At 43.6% G+C, this 12,500-nt stretch overlaps 1 non-coding gene across 1 annotated transcript; it reads right to left on the reverse strand.

Annotated features, from left to right (window-relative positions):
* Positions 1 to 11,358: 11,358 nt before the first annotated feature.
* TRNAM-CAU lies at positions 11,359 to 11,432 on the reverse strand. The gene has a single exon. It is a non-coding gene; the product is annotated as a tRNA-Met (tRNA).
* Between the last annotated feature and the right edge of the window lie 1,068 nt (positions 11,433 to 12,500).

The raw sequence follows: 12,500 nt of genomic DNA on the forward strand, positions 1-12,500 counted from the left end.
AAAGTCGCCAGTGACTAAGAGTATCGAACAGACAGAAGACTTGCTTATGGCCCTTCTCCGCGGGTGATGAACCGGATTATTCCGATTAAACAGAAGCCACTTCTTCCTACCTCTGCTTGGAAACCTTAGCTTGACTTCATTCTTTCAAATAAGAATCATCATTCATTCTAGTTCAGGTTTTCAGCTTTAGTTATCACTTCTAGCATCTTAGCTTGAAGATCTAAGTTTCTTTTTAGGAACCTTTTTTTCGGGTTGCTTTTCCTTTATAGTAAAGCCTTCCCTTCTACTTATCAATATGAGGTTCTCGTCACATTGGAATTGAATTTGCGCATCTGGCTGAAGACTTAAACGATTTCGATCCATCACTTTTAAAATCTTTCGAATCTCTGACAGAACATATTAAGAAAAGTCTTTCAAAGAACTTCTTTCTAATAATCCGTCCATATATATATATGGGGACAGCGGAGACTACTAGGGTACTTCCTGGTAAAGGTAAGCTCTCTTCGCTATTTTCTTAGGTGCCGGTCCTTTCATTACATTACATTCTTTCTTTTTTCTCTGACAGATGGTCACTTTCCTACTTGAGGGTCACTTGCAACATGGCTTGCCTTAAACTACTAATGGATCCCTCATCCAATTACTACTGATCCGCTTGACCAATGGGCAGGGATAGGAATGACAGACCAGACAGAGATGGGAGTGACAAGATGGATTAGCCCATTTCTTATAAGGGGGAGACCGATTGCGCTAACTAAGGCTGCTACTATTGCTCAGGCTCCAAAGGGACATTTGAGGGTAATACCCTTGTGAGCAATACCGTAGAGGTAATCCCAATATTCACACTACTCCCAAATAATCTCCTTAAAGAGAACTGCTCGTTTAGGCACCCAAATAAAGAATTGAGAACGGGGGTTTTCCAGGACATAGATTGGCCTCCAGAACGATGAATCAGAGTAAATGGCTTAGGGAGCCCTCTAATTAATGCGAGACGTCTTCATCAATCTCGCTCGAAAGCGGGGCGAAATCCGATGCAGGAGCGAAGAGGGAAGGACAAGTCCAGAATTGTGTTGATAAAAGCAAGCCGCCAGGGTCTTTGAATGTGGAAGATGTGCGCCTCCTTTTTGTTTAAAATGCTTTTTTTTTTAATGAGTTAAATTCGAAAGCGAATTAGTAATTTACAAATTCACTGGAGTGACTTTGGATGAAGTGACCCTCGAGTTTTGGTTGATTCTATTCTTGCATCAATATCCATTTAATCCCTATTACCATCGGCAGCGGAGCCGCTTATTCCCGAACCGCATCCAAGCGAAGAATCTCAAGGGGCTTCGAAAGAAGGTAAGATGTCCAAATAAAGCGATTACCAGTGGTCAGATATGATCTCCTGATCGGCCCCCTCAATAAAGTTTCAGATTTCCTCTTATGCAATGGACGCACGGGACAATGGAACTTTGGCTTTCGATCCTGTGACAGAAAGAGAAGAAGAAGAACTCTTCTTAGAACTGCTTGACGTAATCCGTCGGGTTCAGGTTCAGGCTCGTGCGACGACCATCTGGAACGAAAGCAACTGACCGATGATGGAAAGCTTTTTCTTGCACGTGTACGGACGACCATAGAATGGCATATGTAACGGTTTCATCCGCGACGACGGATCTAACAGTATAGAATAGAGGGTGACATGGGTGGAATAATAAAGATAGGAAAGAATGTTCCCTATCTAACCGTATACTAAGAACTCATAGGGTGGAGGACGGCATAGATAAGACTAACACTAGCCGAACAACCAGTAGTAGCGCGGGGATAGCGTACGAAACCGATAGTGAGAGCTAGCTGAGCAATAGCACAAAAGGAGGAGAGGTCACGTTTGAACGGTAAGCTACAACTAAAAAATATGTATATGATCGAGAAGAGCATTTCCGCGGCCTGTAACACACGTGGATAAATCGTTTCGGGTCCCCCCATAAAACGTTAGATTTTTTTTATTGTAAACAGGCTATTCAATCGAAACGGATTCTTCTATTCGAAGCCGAGTCTTTTCGCTTGGAACGGAGGGCAGAGATAGACTAAAAAACTAGATTGGACAAAGCAGCTGCCCTGTCACTAGATAGATAAGAAGCATAGGATCAAAGCCTTGTTCTTCTTCCTAGGGTTTACGAAGCAATCAAAGGAACCGACACATAGGCATATGCATCCGAGCCATCCGCCGCATACTCAACAACAGAAGATGAAGCTCCGGCTTGAGAAATATATCAACAGATTGATAAATCGCGTTAAGCGTTATTATATCGAAGAGACCTTTTCGAGCATGATGAGCTTACCCTTGAGATGACAAGCCAACCTTGCCTTCTCCGCCCTGCTTTTTAGCTCTAGTTAGTTCTCACTTCGCGCCAAACCCTTATATTGTTCATCTTGAAAGGGAGCCGCGAGGGAATTCGCGTTCCCAGGGTTCATTCTACTGCTGTCAGGTTGAGTTTTTCGGTGTTAGAATCACTATGAGTATATAGTTTTCGGCAGATAGAGGTGCTTCTATAGTTCTCCGTTTAGCCCGAAGCTTTCACAAAAGGTGTCTCGAACTACAGTGATCTGATACCTGCTTCCCTTGGTCTGGTAGATAAGGTTATGTAGGCGTACAACTTTGACTTGGTTGTATTCGATCACGAATGGCCAAAGAATCGATTAGTAGTAGTATGCCTAATATTGCCAGAAGACCTTATCCCTCAAAGCCCCTTCTCTATCTCTAGCAGCTTGCATTCGATGCCATATTCCTTATGTCACTTTCTTTTCTTAAATCAATTTGAAGTTTTAGAAGAAAGCATGGGACGGGCATTGCTTGAGCTAAGTCACGCTTTTTCCAAGAAACACATGGAAATTGGTTCGATTTTCTACTAAACTAAGGTCGACTGAAGACCAACCAAATCTCGATGAAAAAAAACTTATTGCAACTACGAACGTAAACAGATGCTTTCTCATTAGACTATTTTAACCGAAAAAGTGTTTATGTCGACCCGATTCTTCTTCTATGAAATTTATAGTTTCCCCCCTTTCAAACAGACTTTTATCCGCATCTGATCTTTCCTAAATGAATCATTTGCCCTTCGACGGGAACTCCTACTACTTCTAGTTAGTCTACCTACGTCATTCTTTCTTTAATAAGTCAATTTCCCACGGTCAAGCCTAGTAGAGCTCCTAGTCCTACAAGACTAGCAAACATGCTACCGTTAACCATGCTACCAGGCCTAACTACCACAGAAAGGAAGGGAAAGCGAACCACAGATGTAGTCTGTCACGGGACGAACTGGGTTATATAAATCACGATCAGAATAAATGGTAGTTCGCTGGGCCTGTCTTTTGATCCCCTGGTTCGAGTCCAGCTCGTGACAAGGCCTTTTTGGTCATATCCCTTCCCTTGGTCTTGCTTGTTATTGTTATATTCAGTTCCCCTTTGTCCTTCCCTCGCTCAACTATTTGTTGAACATTGAATTCGCCCGATATAAGATTAGCACCAGCTGGGATCATAAAGCGGATTGGGATAACGGAAAGGGAGGAGTCAGTCGTTCTGCTATCGATTACAGGCAAACCTTCCCCGAGCTAAAGCCCTCACTGTCGATTCAAGACACAACTACCTGTACCACAACCACTGGCATATGCGGTATGCGGGGTCAGGTCTAGGTCTATATAGAAGTTTTCCTTCCAGTTCGAGTGGAGAAGCAGAGAGGGCATCCCTTACCTTCTTTAGTTGCGAGTCCTGAGTTGGAGCTCCTCGCTGGAGTTCCGAGCTAATTGTTCGTTGTTCCAGAGCTAAGATTGGTGGGATTTAGCTGCTTATTCTACCTGCCAGCCGAGCCACTTGCTTGAGTTACGAGTTCCTGCGCAAGAGTGGATTGCTCGATTGAGCTACTTCTTTAAGTTCGTGCCCTTTGATTAGTACGAATAATAGTTACTATACCGAGGATCCCACTTCGATACGTGGATCACAGACGGGATCCGCATCGGAAGCTCGGAGAATATCCTTGTTCTCTACCCCGTCCGTTTGCAAGAGATGAAGCCCCTTTGCCTGCGCTAGTTTGGGGCTGTGCTACTTGTTTGAGTTCCGAGTTCTCGCTAGAGTACGTTTTGGGAGTCACTTGCTTGATCTTCTAACCCTTATCCCTTCAAGGGAAGCACCTTGCTTTGCGGGGTAGCTAGTTTAGTAATCCAGGAGTAGACAGACACTCTGTGTTCCTTTCTCCCTGCCTTCAACTGATATTACCTACATTACAGATATCACCGACTCGTAGCATTCAATTTAACTACTCATAGGGCCCTTTTAGCTATCTACTCGAACTAGTTAGCAGCTTTGCTAGGCCTTTGTAGTTAGTAGTTATGAGTTCCTTCGCTAGAGTTAGTTGTTCCACTCCCCGAATGGGGTATATAAGCCTTACCTAGTCAATCTATTACCTAGGCAATATCGGTTATAAAATAAGAGTTCTAGCTACGACCCTTTCGGGGTTGGTTATATCTAAGCGGAATCCCTGCCAAGAAAGTCGGTTAGAATCAAATAATTGTTCTATTCTAGTTCGTTACTAATCAGTTCCTGTTCTTTAGTTCGTGAGTTCGAGTTAGTTCACCTTAGTGCTAAGAGTTCTGACGCCTTGCAGAAGGTAAGAGGCTGCTGTAAGCTCTACCAACGGGAGAGGGCGCACCGAGCTAAGGGACAAAGAGCTGGTGCAAGCGATCTCATGCGCTCAAAAGCGATGATTCACTTGGTAAGCCTAGGGCGACGAACCTTCCAAGCCACCGTTGGATGAAGCTCAAGAAAGTGATTCCAAACTAGTTGGACTGATCAGCTGATGCCCTACGATCTTTCTTACCTTAAAAAAAAGCACTTTCAACCCGATGAAACTGTGGAATCAAAGCCCACTTCTTCAATAAGAGTTCTGGCACCTTGCAGAAGTCCATGCTGCAGCTTCAGTATGGGTGTTCAGGTGCGCTTAAAGTCTTATATAACGCGTGCCAAGAAGGCTACCGACAAACGTTTTCCTTTGACTGTGAAAAGCTCCAAAGCACCAAATAGGCACACGGTAGTTTAGAGTAGAAGGAGCTCGAAGTTGGAATTCAATAGTCTACAAGCCCGCCCCTGAGTTGGAAGAATCTCTGTTGCCGTATCCGATGATGCTAGCGCAATCAGAAGAATGGGACAAGTGAAGGGGCCCTCTTTAAACCGCTTTCGTTTATCGGCAATCTATCCCTACCCTAGTCCATTCCAGTATAAGCTAGATGGATGAGCGAGAGAAGGTGAAGCTGCTCCGTGGGCTTGGCTTGAAGGCCTTTGTTTTGGACTTTCGAAATTCCCTTAACGCGGCTGTCGTGCGGCTTGTCCCTGAATCCACAGAAGTCTCAGTTCTTAATGAACCAGGGCCGGCTGCCAGGACACAAAGCCGTTAAGGATTACGAGGGAATCCGTGAAGGTGATCTTGACGCCTGTGAATGTGAAAGGAGTTAGGTTCTTCCTTTACTTTTAGTGAAGAACGATAGAGAAAAGGTTTATTGGGTGTTGACCAATAAAGAAATGGGAGATAGGTAAAAATCCCGCCTTTCAACACGAATTGGAAGATAAGTTCCCCGACTACCAGTATGGTCAACTAAAGCCAAAGCCGGCGCTGGCGGGGAACGAAGGTGAAGCATCTCCAAGGGAGACTAAATGCTCTTTCTGTTGTTTTTTTTGGAAAGGGGAGCGGTGAGGAGGAAAAACTCCCCCGGACGTACCTACGATGGGAACCGGGTAACCAAAGTCACGATCAGAAAGGTTGAAATCCGGATCATGCATCTGGAGAGCGCTGGTTCGAGCCCAGCTCGTGATAAGGCCTCGGTCATATGGATGGAAGGAGAGGAGAATGACACTTCGATACAGACTTCTGCTTCTGAGAGAGAGAATGGGGAAGGATCGAACTTACTCGTCAATCACTCGATCACCTTGAAGCTTGCCTTTTGGGCTGTGCCGGAAAAAAAATAGGTAAGTGAGTTGAGTAACCCTCGCATCTAGATAGGTACCTAGTGATGAACTCTTCCGGACCTAGTGATGAAAATCAGGTGGCGGGACTCGCTCGAAGGTTTACTAATTTCGCGGGTTGATTAGGAGCAAGTTCGAAACTGACTGGAAAGGCCATAATAAAGAAAAAGAATGAATATGCCAGCAGAGGACCCTGCTCGAAATCCGTTGTCAATTGATTTCAGTACCATTCCCATTTTCGGGCAACTTTCACGCTCTCCTTTGCCACTGCATGACTAGATCAGATCACACAGACAGACAAAAAGACAACAAAAGAAGATGAAAATGGCGGGTTTGGTATTCATGCAATAAGAAGGAAGAGTCAGCCGCTGACGAGTCTGCTAGAAAGAGTGTTTTGAACTTCATTCCCATTGTCGAAAGACCGGGTAAGACAAGCAAGAAGTCTTTGAGCGAAGAAGTTGTCCTTGGATAAGTGCGAGAAGAGACCTTTCAAAGTAAGTCCCTCAGGTCGGTACTTCCATGACACAATCTGTCTATTACGCTCCCGTGCCTATCCACTTTCTTTTCTTCTACCGCAGCTCTCCTTTGATTGAAAGAGACTGTCACCTAGTGATCCGGCATCCAAGGAAGTAGTCCCATCCCACAGTCAGATTATCTCCTTGCCTAGCGATCTGGCACCGAAGGAATCAGATTGTCTACTTGCTTGTCGACATTCGAGTCGATACTTGATTCAAGCGGAGATCCTTAACAGAATTCCGTACAAGCACCTGGGGAACCATACTTCGCTCTAGAGGAGAATTCGAAGAATGAGATCAGAGTCGGGCTCTATTTCTATTTCTACTTCTTCGCTGCCGTCGACCTTAATTGTAGAGGCATTGTAGTTACTTGACCGCAGTCAGGAGCGACTATCCATCTTGGAACTGACCTTGCATCCCGGGCATCCATCTCGAAGTCCCCAGCAATAGGGCTTGCAAGTCATCTTCCTTTTCCTCCTCAAGCAGTGAAATGGGCACATCCCTATTGCACCTATGAAAGAAGGATAATTAATAATTGACTACTCCAGGGCGAATCAGAGGCTTATCTTTACACCCTTTCTCCTACCTTTCTTTGAAGGTTTGGAACATCAAGGCCCCTCTGAACCTATTATATACAGAGGATGGTCCACTCAATGGGTTTATAAGAAGGGGGACGGACGTCTTCTTCTCTATTTACTAGTCCTTCCGACACAGCTACCTCCATTCACTAGACCTCCCTACTCGATTCAAAATAAAAAGATCGGCTCTACTGCTCACTCTCGAAGACAGGGGCGATTCCCTACTCTTATATTGCATTTATACCTTCGTCCGATGAGACTCAATCGATGAGATTGCTGATGCCGATCCCACGAACTGAGAAATTCCTGTCTAAGAGCCAATATAAACTATACGGCTGGAATCTGGTTATTATATTGATTTTAACTTCCTTATAGGCACCGCTATCCTGCATTTGAGCTCGCTCAACAGGCAATTTCAAAAGGTCCCCTAAGGGGCTTTCACCACTCGTTCTCGATATAGCAACTTGGTCATTGAATTCAATTCCCGCTCGATCCGCTGGAAAAGGAAGTCCTTCGGGCTACCCATAGAGAGGAAGATCAATCAATTAGATCGGCAAACAGGCCCTTGAATGGCATAAAAGGAAGGAGAGAAGGATGGTGAGCAAGAATCCGATTGAAGATCTAAAGACGTAAGATTCTTGACTTTCTATTCGGGCATTTTAATTAAGCAAGTTCTATTTCTGTATAGATAGGCTCCACTCTCAACTGGCAAGGGTCATCTTTCCAATGAATCTCTATCGCCTTCGCTACCGCCTTCCTTTCTTGAGCGAGAGTTCTGTCTTTTAGTGGAGCTGTTCTCTTAGCTAAAGTCATCGTGGGCTGCCCTATTCTTTCGTCTTGTTCCGGTGGTTGCTCGCTGCCATCCCTGCCTACGAACTACTACTGTGACTTGAACTCCTAGCTTGCTGACTAATTCATGAATTAAGGTTGTTTACTTACGGGTGCTAGTTTCCCTGTCATGCGGGCCAGAGCCAGAGCTTTCACTCGTTACCCGGCTACTCGCCTCAATTCAGGTTTGCGGACTCGCTGTCCACACTTCTACCGCTGACCCAACTCTGATCGCTTACCAGAGAGCTAACCTATAAGAGATATTTATTAAACAAAGTACGGCAATGCGCAATCGCTAAAAAAGAGCTACCCACTAAATCAGTCTATTGGGCCTATGGGTGATAGAGAGTCTTCCTCTTCCTAGTGCCAAGCTAAACGATAACAGCGCAGTCTTGCTAGCAGCGGATTTGTCCTAACAGCCCTTATTCCCCATCTATATAAGATAATATATGTTCATTTGTGATGAAATCGATTCCTAACAGCGTATTCTTGTTCTTGAAAACAGCGGATTCTTCTTTGTTTACCGCTGCTTTATACTATTACAGCTTCCTCTTTGAAGAGCTTCCGACGCTCCTGTCACGATTGAAGTCTGTCGCCCTTGGGTTGGGCATTCATCCAAAGTCTGTCACTTCTTCAGATCAGCCAAAAGGTCCTCTCAAGGGATTACTTGCTAAAGGAATGCTTGCTGGCAATAACAGGAACCGACACTATGTAATTAATCGGGTATTTCCATTTGGAGACTTATTCATCTCTTAGGCTATAGCCGGATCTAATTCCTCTCCCGGGTTTGATCAACAGTCTGTCAACTTCCTTACTATGATTCGCATCGAGAAAGAGAATTACCAGTATTCATCGATAGTTACAACAACGAAGATGTTATTAGGTAACCGCTTCGCCCCTTTCCTCTTTCTTTGCTGCAATAGATGAGATTGGCATTGGCCTAGTTCCAATCCTTTTAGAAAAGCCCGTGTTTGCATACATTTCCTTTCCTTGCGTGGATATCTTCGACTAGTGAAAGCGGAATCACAACTGTTGAATGATTGCTAATCCTCTTTGATTGTTTCCTCGGAATTTTTTGCCTAAATGTCTATCATCACATCACAAAACAATAGCTAAAAAGGGCACACTGCCGATCCACATAGGCTTGGAAGTCTTGCTAATAACGAGACTTAGATGGACAGATCAGTAGAGCAAGCGAAGACAAGAACATTCACTGATATGACTCCCAACCTCGCAAGGTTACCGTTCTCGGGCCTTGGGGCACTGATCCCGTTCTTTCGTGTTTACTTAGCTATCTAATCAAACTAGTATCACTGGACCGAGTTGACTTTCTTACTAACCAACAAGTCGCGAGACAGTGAACGAACTTTTCTTCTCTTATTGATATTTCGTGAATCGTAGACTGTTAGTAAACTCTTCACTCTTACACTCGAACTCAAATCTGTGAATACAGAATAACGGCACGTATAACATAGTATAAAAATGGGCGATGACCCCCCGACTCTGAAAGTAGAGGAATGATGCGTCGTATTAGAGCATCCTTCGCTTCACCTCGGACGGGACACCCTGAAGGACTGCTGGAATGGATTCCCACCCTCATGACGAGTGGAAGATGTAGGTTTTATCTCGCACCGCAGCCAGCGAGACACGAACTTCCTTCGATTCCTACACCCTCTCCTCTCATCCTGGAAAGGAGCCGACCGCCTCCTTTCCATTTACCTATCTAGGTCTTCCTATCTTTATAGGATAACCTAAGAGAGCTCACCTTCTTTCTATCTATCTTACCCTGGAACCTGGAATCAAACAACTAACTCACTTTGCCAGTTGCTCGGTGCTATCCCCCTTCCCTTGTTGAGTGCTGGATTAACTGACTTTGATGAGAATTCTCAAAGTCTCTCCAACGCGTATTGCAATAAGGAGGAAGGCGTAAAAAGGTCAAGCTAAAAACTGGTGAGAGAGCAGGGGTATTCAAATAGAAAGCAAGTTTTTAATAAGGAGTTTCTTTTAAGAAAAAAGGAAACCAAAGAGCTTGAGTTGAAAAGTGCCTTAAAAAAGGAGGGATTTTTTTGCCTTCCCCTGGCGAAATCACTCTTCTTTTTTCTGGGTTTACGTCGAGGGCTTAGCCTAAATTAGTTATTGATGATAGCAGTCCTATTACCTCTACTGGGTAATACTTGAATGGGGATGGGGAAGGTGTACTCGCATATGATAAAGTCTTTGCACTCACTTTTCCCACCTACTGGATAAAGCCAAGAGGGGGAAGTGTAACGCTCTCATCAAAGGAAGTAAAAAGAGTGAAAGGCAGCAGAAAGAAAAGCAATGGCGAAAGACTGGCTTATAGGACTAGCTGGAGGGTAAAGCTAGCTTACTGCACTCGCTTTAAGGCTTGACCTATAATCAGCTTTAGCTCGTTTGGAAGGCAACAGGTAAGAATAGCGCTTTAGGCCGTGAGCACGTTATGCCCGTTATCACTCTTATACGCGCCCTGGAGAACTCTTATGACTGGGAGGACTGAGAGACATCCTATTAATGGGATTGTTAGAAATCCTAGTATACTCTTAACTAGCTATTAAGAGTATTATAATTGTTAGGCCCTAGCCTTTATTCTAGCCTGCCTTATACTCAATAACTGCCTTGCTTGAACTAGCTTATTCGCTGGCTTGAGATAGAACTACTTAAATACCAACAGGAGGACTGGCAGGGCTAGGAAAAAAGGATAACGTAGTTTTAGCAGGAATCCATAATGTATATCCTAAGTGGGGTACAGGATATACATCTCTAACAGGCTTGCTTGCTACTAGCTCGATAGCAGAAAAAAGGAGTTAAACTACAACTGAAACGGGATCTCAAACCATCGGTAAATAAATCCATCTGGTTAAATCTACCAGAGAAGCAGAGAAGGGAGAAGGACTCAACCTTGAACTGGCTTGATCAAGATGATACTCTTTCAAGGGCTTAACTGCTTTTCGCCTAGAGTGAGGAGATGGTTACACTGCCGCCTCTTCGCTAGCGCCCGCTGATTGCTATCAGATTGAGGGGACAGCTTCAAGACTTAATCACTTTACTCCTCTCTCTTGCTTGTGTGCTTATGCTTGAGTGACTGCGCGAAAGAAAGAAGCTTGCCCCTTTTCTTTCATTAAAGATTCCTTGCATGATGGCTCTCCTAACCTAAGAAAGAGTTATTTTTTTATACTGGCTTCCTATTCCTTTCTTGATTCCACTGCGGATATACCTTTTGCTTAAAAAAAGAGGGCTAATCCTTTTATATTTGATTCCATCCATAAATCGATTTTCTTCCCTATGAGTTCGAGTCTCAATAAGAATTGGAGTTCTTACTGTTTGTTCATATGTTATGATATGAATATACCACATCAATTCGTTATGTATGGATGATCAGATTCCATTGATACAGAGCCAATTCCAATAGACTTATTGTAGGGTCCCATTGGCGTGCATCCAGTAGGAATTGAACCTACGAATTCGCCAATTATGAGTTGGGCGCTTTAACCATTCAGCCATGGATGCTTAGCGGGGATCCTCGTACATGGTGAATAACCAAATTCCAATTGAAATGAAATCTTTAGGAGAAATCAATGCAATTTAGGAGAAATCAATGAAAGGACATCAATTCAAATCCTGGATTTTCGAATTGAGAGAGATCAAGAATTCTCACTATTTCTTAGATTCATGGACCCAATTCAATTCCGTGGGATCTTTCATTCACATTTTTTTCCACCAAGAACGTTTTATAAAACTCTTGGACCCCCGAATTTGGAGTATCCTACTTTCACGCAATTCACAGGGTTCAACAAGCAATCGATATTTCACTATCAAGGGTGTAGTACTATTTGTAGTAGCGGTCCTTATATATCGTATTAACAATCGAAATATGGTCGAAAGAAAAAATCTCTATTTGACAGGGCTTCTTCCTATACCTATGAATTCCATTGGACCCAGAAATGATACATTGGAAGAATCTTTTGGGTCTTCCAATATCAATAGGTTGATTGTTTCGCTCCTCTATCTTCCAAAAGGAAAAAAGATCTCTGAGAGCTGTTTCCTGGATCCGAAAGAGAGTACTTGGGTTCTCCCAATAACGAAAAAGTGTATCATGCCTGAATCTAACTGGGGTTCGCGGTGGTGGAGGAACTGGATCGGAAAAAAGAGGGATTCGAGTTGTAAGATATCTAATGAAACCGTCGCTGGAATTGAGATCTCATTCAAAGAGAAAGATATCAAATATCTGGAGTTTCTTTTTGTATATTATATGGATGATCCGATCTGCAAGGACCATGATTGGGAATTTTTTGATCGTCTTTCTCCGAGTAAGAGGCGAAACATAATTAACTTGAATTCGCGACAGCTATTCGAAATCTTAGTTAAAGACTGGATTTGTTATCTCATGTTTGCTTTTCGTGAAAAAATACCAATTGAAGTGGAGGGTTTCTTCAAACAACAAGGAGCTGGGTCAACTATTCAATCAAATGATATTGAGCATATTTCCCATCTCTTCTCGAGAAACAAGTGGGCTATTTCTTTGCAAAATTGTGCTCCATTTCATATGTGGCAATTCCGCCAAGATCTCTTCGTTAG

The sequence above is a fragment of the Rhodamnia argentea genome, unplaced genomic scaffold (assembly GCF_020921035.1).
Source record: "Rhodamnia argentea isolate NSW1041297 unplaced genomic scaffold, ASM2092103v1 Rarg_v2.25, whole genome shotgun sequence".
Classification (NCBI taxonomy): Eukaryota; Viridiplantae; Streptophyta; class Magnoliopsida; order Myrtales; family Myrtaceae; genus Rhodamnia; species Rhodamnia argentea.